Source organism: Calliopsis andreniformis, chromosome 4, assembly GCF_051401765.1.
Source record: "Calliopsis andreniformis isolate RMS-2024a chromosome 4, iyCalAndr_principal, whole genome shotgun sequence".
Lineage (NCBI taxonomy): Eukaryota > Metazoa > Arthropoda > Insecta > Hymenoptera > Andrenidae > Calliopsis > Calliopsis andreniformis.
The window spans coordinates 4,935,501-4,945,211 of record NC_135065.1 but is presented as its reverse complement, the minus strand read 5'-3'; the positions used below and the strand labels follow the sequence as shown (position 1 = coordinate 4,945,211).

Genomic DNA, 9,711 nt, shown 5'->3' with positions numbered 1-9,711 from the left:
GGGTTTACGGTGGAGCAGATAGGTGTCGCGTATCCGGTGGAGGGGGTTACGGGTGCGTGCGAGCGCACGAGCCCGCCAGTTCTTCGGTGAGGTTCGAGGAAGGCAGGTCGACCCTGGTCTCCGCTCGGCGAGCCGCCGAACAGCCGCGCGCACGATCCTCATTCTTCGCCTCTCGGTGCTAATTACGTCTCTCTCGTGCTCCTCTCGCCTCAGGATACCGCGGTCAGGTGGGCAGCAGTCGGTTCCGCGGCTGTCGCGTGTTCGTGCTGCACCGTGGTTGTGAAAGGGCGAGCCGTCCTCCCGTGGTCGTTATTATTGTGTCCTCCCCGGGGCTGATCCGGGCCAGTGCGGATTGGTGGTGGATCGTACGCGCCGTGATCCCCGCTGTCATCGACCAGATCATCGCGGGAGCGTTGGAGGAGGCACCGACCACCGTGCGCGTCCGCGGCCTAGTGACCTGACCTTGGGTCGGCCCGACCAGGTGTGTATGTTAAACGCTCGCACGTACAGCGCGCCCCTGCCGCGAGCATCGTCGCGAAGGAAACCGACGGTGGTCCGAGGTGCTCTTTCTCGGCCCCTCGTCGCTCTCTGTGCTCTTGATTGTCGCGTGTGACGTAGGGAGGGCGCAGGGTGGAATGGAAAAGGGTGGCGCGAGTCGGGACGGAGGTCGCGCTGCTACCGCAACACGCACACTGTTTAGAGGCGTGTAGACGACGCGCACCTCCGGCTACTTTGTTTGGATGAGAGGATTTCGGGTCGAGTGTTTGTTGGTCGCGTCGTTTCCCTCGAAAGGGGAACAGTGTGTGTCTACGTCTTCTCGATGAGGTGTGACGTTGATGTTCGATGGAAGTGTTGTGGCCTGCGGGGCGTTTGGTTACATGTTGTGAGCGGTGGTTTGTGATTGTAGGTTTGCGAGGCTGTCTGGTTTGTGGAGGGAGTTTTTGTGAGGGTTGTTGGGGGATTTGGTCGTTGTTTTGATTATTCTTTGGCATGGTTTTCATTTGTGTCACGGTGCTGCGAGGTTGTGGTGGAGAACTTGTTGATTGGGCTTAGGTGAAGAGGTCTATCTTGTGGGCAGTTTTAGGGGATTTAGAGAAACAGTCACTGACACATTTGTTTATATGTATTGGTTAAGATTAGTGGTGGTGTAGTTTGTTTTCTTCTTTTAACTTTAACGTGCAGCTGTTGACCAGGTTCTCGATTTTAACGTAGTAATAAAATGTTGTTTAAAGTAGGAATATTTGAGTTTAGTGACTAGGCTGCGAAAATAGTATTGAATACAGTTATTAATTACTTCTAATGAGTGAATGTGTGAGTGGAGTGGATAATAGCTGTAATATATCACGAGAGAATGTATTGTTAACATACAAAATCATTCTTATGAAAATTAGAAATGCGTACAATAAACATACAAAATTTGAATATACTGCAAATTTTCGGTAACATGTTGCATATTCTATCTTTTCGACAAAGTTAAATTTTAACGTTTTAACTGATCAGTAATTGTTGTTGGTTATTTATTATCTGTTATTGATAATAAATATATCATACATGAAATTATACGTGAAATTTCGCTTGAAATAAATTGGGTCAACAGACTCAAAATATTCATAATTGTGATTTTCACAATCGTAATTAATTCTCTTGTTTTGCTGTGAATTTAAATTGTTATGGCTAGAAAAACAACATAGCTATTTAAAAAACAGGACGTATTACTTAGGCTAATAGGATAGAGTACTTTTTTACAAATATCCGATATGATTAATTACGGAGTTCAATTTTTATCTTTTTATTTTCCATTTCCATCGTACTGTTAACATGACTTAATGCTAATTCCTTGCTATAATAATGGAGCTATACAATCCCCATATTTGCCACACATTACTTAAAACATATAATGAAAATTTATATTTGATATTCCATCGAATCATTTCTAACATTTTTATATTGATAGTTCACAACTAATTTTGGAAACATAATTTCCTTTTTTAAGGAAGCAAAATATCTGAAAATAACTTATCACTTCAGTTACCATTTTTAAATGAGATAATATAGAAATTAGAACTCTAAATTAAAATTATACTGATGTTTATTTATATATGGTGAACGACTAAAGATGTATATTTAAACAAAAAGGCAAAAGAAAAATAATTAGAAGAAAAAGGACAAAGTTATACTGCCTTCATATTCCAGAAACCATACCTCCAAATTTGAATCACAAATCAATGTTCCAAACAGAAAATATTGTTTCATCGTGATCGATTAGCGTTTATCTCTGATCGCGTGCTGATTTATTTCGTGCTTGACAGTTCGTGCCTGTTGCTATTAGTTCGATTTACTTGGTAATTAGATCTCGTTATAAAGGAATATTTCACTGCCGCAGTCTTTCGTGTGATCACGTTTTCAATGAACATTTTGTGGCAATATTTTAATTAGATTTCTTGATGTGGTTATAAGAATGTAATTAGACGTTGAAACGCTCATTTTTTTGGGTGACGACGTGAAATGCAATCAGTTATTCCGTTCCCTGTCTGACACGAAACTGCTGTCTGTCTATAAAGACCTACGCTACTGACGTTCTGTCTTTATTCTGGTGACAGATAGGTATGTATTTTTAAGGAATACAACATCCAGTAGACGCTACAAATTAAAGTTGCTTCTGATTTGTTTGAAGAAAAGTGTGGCGATTTGAAACTTTCTCGGCTGTGAGTTTGTTGATGCAAAATAGATAATGTTTTGGTTAGAAATGAAGTGTGATTGTACACAATATAATCTTTGGCCATACGAAAAGTGAATATTGGAATAATTTTTAGAGAGTTGTCTTTACGAATGAATATTCATCTACACGATTATTAAATTATTTCGTTCATTTTTTAAAGGTGAAAATAATGGAATTAATTTTTGTTTTATGAATTTAATTATATAGTGAAGTAGTAGTGATCTATAAGTATTATGTAACATTACAAAACAATATCTTAATATAAAAAGGCATTTACTCAGTAATTGGATCTAATTTAGTCCTGCAATCAATTATGGGGACATGTGTTTAATTAGCATCATTAAACATAGATTTGTTCAATTATATGCACTATATATGTAAAGTATTGCATAATTATACATGGTAATATATTTCTGTTTTGATCGTCATTAATTTCTGTTATATTTTTACCTTTATAGTAATGATATCAATTTTTTATTTTCAAAATATTGTTTTTATATTCTTAAATTTACCTCAAATTTTAATCAATTTTAGTTTGAAGCGTAGAAAAGTTATTGAATATTTAATGGCCTGTAATATTTGCCCAAATGATTATTTTTTTCACTGTTTATTGGGATAAAATAATATAAGTGTAAGTATCAGAAATAAGATGATAATCTTAAATAATAATTTTTGTTTTATAAACATAATATGTTCTCTAGGTTGTTCAAATTTATCAAATTTTATCATGAATTTTTACTTTTAATGTGAGAAGCATACCAAGAAATGTTTTCACATTCGACGAATATATTAACATGAAATTACATTGTAGATTGAGCATTAAACTGTTAAAATCAATATTAACTTCCACAGTGATATCTGTAGAAGAAATTTCATTGTGGAAGGTATTTTAGACTCGTGTGCTCTAAACGTTAAAACGTCTGAAATGTAAAGTATTCGTGTCTCCAAAAAAGTATTCACTTACAAGAAACTCAAATACAAAATCAGGATCACAGAAATCAACAGAAATACATAAAACCTAAATCGCCACAATAAACAAAAAATTAATCACGCACGTTAGAGATAGTAACTCCAAAATAAATAATCAGGAAAACTCGAAACGCAGCGCAGTAGTAAAAACAAATAACGAGGTGCATTCGACGTAATCTCGAAACTGATTTTCTCGAAAACGACGTCGCGTACCAGCAAATTTCATTTCATATTTTCATTCCACCTTTCCGCGACAGCAATTATTCCGTTTCCCATTGTACCACGAATTACGCTCCGGTACCACGAGTAGGATCTCTCTTTCCCGAATGAAAGTAAGCAATTGCGCGATCAAAGTGAACCGCCGCGAAAGAGAATAATTCGCTTAGGGGTTAAAAACAAGGGTCGAGACGAATTCAAGTCCGCGAGCTGCGCCTTCAGTCCACAAGACCGCCACGAATCCCGCAAGTGCCTCGTTTTTCGGTCACTGGGATTATTGCGCGAACGTAGGCGTCGACCATTATGGATTAAGCGAACGTTTGACAACGTTAAACAAGAACGATTGTTTAGTTGAAGATTCCCAGGGACGACGGAAATGTGACGACGGGAAAACAAACGATGAAATTCACTTTGCCACCGCGACGGTTGTAATTAGAACGCAAGACGTCGACTTTTCTTCCAGCTCCTTTGTTTTCGGCTCGTACGTAAGAAACCTGAGCAAAGTCGTTGAACTCGAAAAGCTGATGAGCCTGAGAAAGCCTCGGAAAATTCCAGGTCAGACGCGATTCCACAAAAGTTCCTGGGATTCTTACTCTGGGGGCAGTTCTGAGGTGTCAATCGTCGATTTTTAGGCAACTTTCCTGGGAGCTGTCTCCTACAAAAACAATGGTCGTGTTTTGTTTTCAAGGAAAGAAAATTATTTGCTAGGATTTACAGAGGTGGTTCTAGAATTTTTATGCAATATATATTGTACTAAATGATTGATTCTGAAACGCAAATATGTTAGTTTCTTTGAACATTTGTTTTATATTTTCATTTTAATAATATCGTTAAATTTAATAAATGTATATCTATTATACAATAATTGCTTTGGAACTCAAGTGAATAATTTTTACAATAGATATCTATGTTAATGAAGTCAGTAAAAAGATATACAAATATTATTATATGTTGTACAAAATGGTATATGAAGTAGGTATAAATTAGTATTGACGACAAAACGTGTTAATATTTCAGAGTTAAATATTTTTTGAAAAATGCAACTTTGAATTTTGATAAGGTTCTTATATTGGGAAAGAATTGATATTGACAAAAGACAGTATAACTCATTTTTAAGCTCACAAATCTTAATAAAAACTTAGGTATTTTAGTTCTTTTTGTTATTGAATTATTTTTAATATAATTGTAGAGCTTTAGTTTCTCACATCTTTTTGTATAGAAACACATAACAACTTACAAGTCAATAATTTTCATCTTTATTCACTCGATAAATATTTACAAATGTGATTTTTGGCGTTCATTTCAATCTCTCTATGAAAATTTGATTTATTACTTTCCACTTATTTTTTCATTAGAAATTTATCGTTCCAAAATTATATTAGTAATAATGATCCATACAGCACACAATTTAATTAACTTTCACAAGAGTAGTAACGGTGTACTAATTTACGATTAGCTTAAAATTCTTTAATTATCATTTAAATTGCCTTCTTGGCTAAATTCAGACGTCATTGAAATATAAATATGTTGGCTTATCTCAACAATAATTGTTATAATTACCACGTCGCCTTTTCGGTGCGATAAACTTTAAAATTAACGGTGGACAAGGATGACAGCATAAGAAGCATAATTACAAACAGGCAGAATTATCGCAAGCTCGCGAATCAGTTATTTTTACAGATTTTTCGCGTTATAATTGCACGTAATCGGATTATCGATTCGATTACTATCCAGTGGTCGGTAATTAGCATTACGTTCGCATTTCACATACACGTTCGTACACTTCACGGTAAATTTTACTTATCGCGATGCGACTTCGCGTTTCGTGTGAATTCCGCGCCACCCCCGCCACTATAACTACAACATGATAACGCTGATAACAATGGGTTCCGCGTAATTAATTTTCTGACGGTTTTCATTAATTCTTTACCGATTAGTTCCGCGGAATATTAACGATGTTGTTGTTTGGGCCGCTACTTTTCGTTGATTGAGTTCTATCAAATAATGTTCGAATTTGCTACTGCTTCTGTATTTTGAAATTGAATTTTTGAATTATTTTTATTGCTGTGATATGTTTTGTTGTTTTTTAGTTATACTAGGAATTATAAATGAGATAACTGGAAGATATAAGTTCTTTAGTATTTATCAAATTACATATTAGGATTTTTTGGTGATTTGGTTACTTAGGTCAAAGGACTTCTGTAATTTGATTGCACTGTTTTTTACGATAACAGTTCAATGTTTCAGAATAAATAGAACCAAAAATAAAATCAATAATGGAAAATTTTATCACCTAGAATTATTAATAAGTAACTTACTCTTACCATTGTTTCTATTTTTCATATATGTAAGATACAAAGCTATTTGAGAAGAAATAATTGTTCGTTATACCTTTAGTTATGTAAAATATAGAAAAATGTTTACTTAAGTAAAAACTGCCTAAAAAAGCTTAGAAATATAAAAATTTGGGTATATCTCATTTTTTCTGAAAAAATATTATGTAGATTTTCTGGGTCCTCGAGAATGTTATCTGGCTTGACTCTTAAAAAGTTTCCACAAATCATAAAAAGCAACAGAAAAGAAATTCTCTATTACCAGAAATAGTTAAAAAAAACTTATTGCTCCACTTTACATAACAGTGTATGTGTATATGTATATTATTCTACAACTGCAACTGATTATACTGTGCCAAAAACTATGGTACAGGTGGGATTATGGGACTGCCCGCGGCGCACACCTTGTCACGTGACTGCATTACACAAACTTTTATGTGTAGTTGCGTTCCTACATTCATTAGTACATGGCACTGTTTCTCGCCATGTATAGGGTGACTCAGAACTGACGGTATAAAGGGAGCGAAAAGAGGGTCATTGAAGGAGAAAAATAAATTGGAAGTATAGATTACACATTATTGATATAATGTTTGGTTTTGATGAGAAATTTAGTGTGATTGGAAGAAAGTTAGTATGATTGTATGAAGCTATAATTTTGTGTTTAAGGACGATGCACTAACACACGGTGAAATGAACACTCGCAATCTGACTAGTGACTGGAAAGTACTACTTGTATTACTTGCAGAACTTACACTATTTACAGTATTTACAGTACTTATTTTTACTTATTTCTGCTTACTTCTACTTCATTCTACTTCATTCTACTTCATTCTACTTCATTCTACTTCATTCTACTTAATTCTACTTAATTCTACTTCATTCTACTTCATTCTACTTAATTCTACTTAATTCTACTTCATTCTACTTCATTCTACTTCATTCTACTTCATTCTACTTCATTCTACTTCATTCTACTTCATTCTACTTCATTCTACTTCATTCTACTTCATTCTACTTCATTCTACTTCATTCTACTTCATTCTACTTCATTCTACTTCATTCTACTTCATTCTACTTCATTCTACTTCATTCTACTTCATTCTACTTCATTCTACTTCATTCTACTTCATTCTACTTCATTCCACTTATAGTACTTACCTCCACTCAAACCACTTACTTGTACTCGAACCACTTGCTTTTATTCCTATCACTTGTTTTTATTCATACTAATTTTGTTTAGTCATATTGCTTGTGTTTAGTCATACTACTTACTTCTACTCATATTATTTTCTCCTACCGAAAAGTAGAAGCGTTTTCACTCTATATCTTCCAAATACTCAAAATTATATTCTGGCATACTCGAACCTGATCAAAATTGAAATTCAATTTGTATAAAAAACGAAACGCTGAATCAAATAATGTTTTTCCACAGTTTAAATTTCCTTTTGCACATGGAATTTCTATTTCCCTCTCGTGCCATCGATTCTGAGTCGCCCTATAGAAAGAAATGTATCGTTCAGCCGTCGTCAAGTGCAAGGGGACACAGTTGACAGGCAGGAATATTTAAACGAAGCTGAAAATATTAACGCGTTCGTTTTGCACAGGCGTGAGAGGACGCAGGTTGCTTAGGGGGTTGCGTACATAAATGTTTTGTTTGTTTTGCGCTCTGGGTCAATATTGTCCTTCCCCGTTTCTCGTGTTTCCTTCCGGTACACACTACTGAACATCGAGTAGAAAGATTAAGATACAAATCTGTGAAAGAGGCGAAGATTTGTTTTCCTTCTGGTCGAGTATCGATTAAACCCTCCCCCGCCTCTCGCTGTGTTTCATTATGTGGGCGGCGTTCCCTTTTTTTTCGCACGTCAGGAACTAACTTCTCGCGTTAATATATTAATGCACGAAGTTGCGGAATTTTGTTAAGCCAAAGTTTAACCGAACTCGACGCTCAACGTGTTGGAGATTGAGATTTAACGCGAGAGTTTCGTGAAAATTCCTGAAGAGTGGAGATCGTTAATGGCTGGCGCTACATATTTTTTTTCTATATTAAATGCAGTTTATTGATGCACATTTTGTCGATTTTTTGAGCGAAATTTGTATCAGTGCTTTAGGGTTTTTAGTCTCGATTAACAGATAATGATTTGGTGATAACACAAAACTGAGAAAGCCTTGAAAAATTCCAGGTCAGACGCGATTCCACAACTGTTCACACGATTCTTATGCTAGAGGCAGTTCCAAGGTGTCAATCGTCGATTTTTATGCAAAAGCATTACACGTGTTTTATTTTCAAAGAAACAAAATTATTCGTTAGGGTGTACAGAGGTGGTTTTAGAATTTTTATGGAATATATGTTGTATAAAATAGTTTTTGATTCTTTGAATATTTTTTTTTATATTTCTAATTTGTGATGATTTTTTATCATGATTTGGTGATTATTCAGAATACTTTTTTTTATTTATTTTTAAACCAGTAGTAAATTAGTCTCTTTCAGATTCATTAATTTTTATCACTTTTGAGTTTTCAAATAGCTGACATTTCTTAGCCATAAATAGATCTAGTGTTTAAAAATTGGATTCTCTGTTGCTATTTAATTGCGTACTTGATCATTGTTGAGTTATGGTGGGATAAATTAAAACATCAAAATATTCCGTCTGGCAAGGACGTCGTAACGATAAATAATTTTGTGGACTGTTTCGATTACTGTCCTCTAAATCATAGCATATAAACCGGCATAATTGTCGATAATAACGACTTCGATAAATTGAAGTATCTAGCATAGTAAGTGAAAAATCGATTTTAATTTGGAGCCAATTGGACAGCTACAAACTTATTTATTATGAAACTCTCGGAAATAGCGTGCAATAAAAAACGAAGCAGTATATTACTATTTTTTTGTCAGTTAATATGCAATGGTCTCTTTCAAATTTTACTTTAGAATGATTTTTTCTTCATATTTAATCGTCGAAACTCATCATACAATTTAAGATAATAAATACAGTGAAAATTTAATTCAATGAGTCTCAGTTTAAATTTTCAACTGTAATGCTTAGAATTATATGTCGACACTTCAAACAACGTAAAAATTATATTTCGTATTCATCATGTGTACGATATGAGTACGTAATAAAGTATGAAGAAAGTGGATTATAGGATATTCTAAAATAAATAATTTATAATTGAATTAACTTTTCTGTTAATATGAACTCTATTTTTACTTTCAGAGTATTTGAATTTAATTTCTGTGAAATGTTTGAACAGTTACTGAACGCTGTACAATAGTTCTACATAAAATTCTAAGCACTCAAATTTTGAATATTCACTCTTTCTCCCAATAATTTACTAAATCGAAATTTCACTGCCCTCAAAATTATCTAATAAGTTAAAAAAATTGAGATTGGTTACTCTATACCTGTGAGCCTATCAGGTCCACAGATTATGAACTCAAGAATTTTAAAAAATTCTGAACAGTTTCAGAAC

General features: G+C 34.5%; 1 protein-coding gene across 1 annotated transcript in view; it reads left to right on the top strand.

The window, feature by feature from the left end:
• The first annotated feature begins 235 nt into the window (after positions 1-235).
• Hs3st-a (Heparan sulfate 3-O sulfotransferase-A) overlaps positions 236-9,711 on the top strand; it is a 181,692-nt gene continuing 172,216 nt past the window's right edge. Inside the window, exon 1 of the mRNA XM_076376635.1 lies at positions 236-481. The gene's annotated coding sequence lies outside the window, so the exon portion shown is untranslated. The remainder of the gene's footprint in view (positions 482-9,711) is intronic.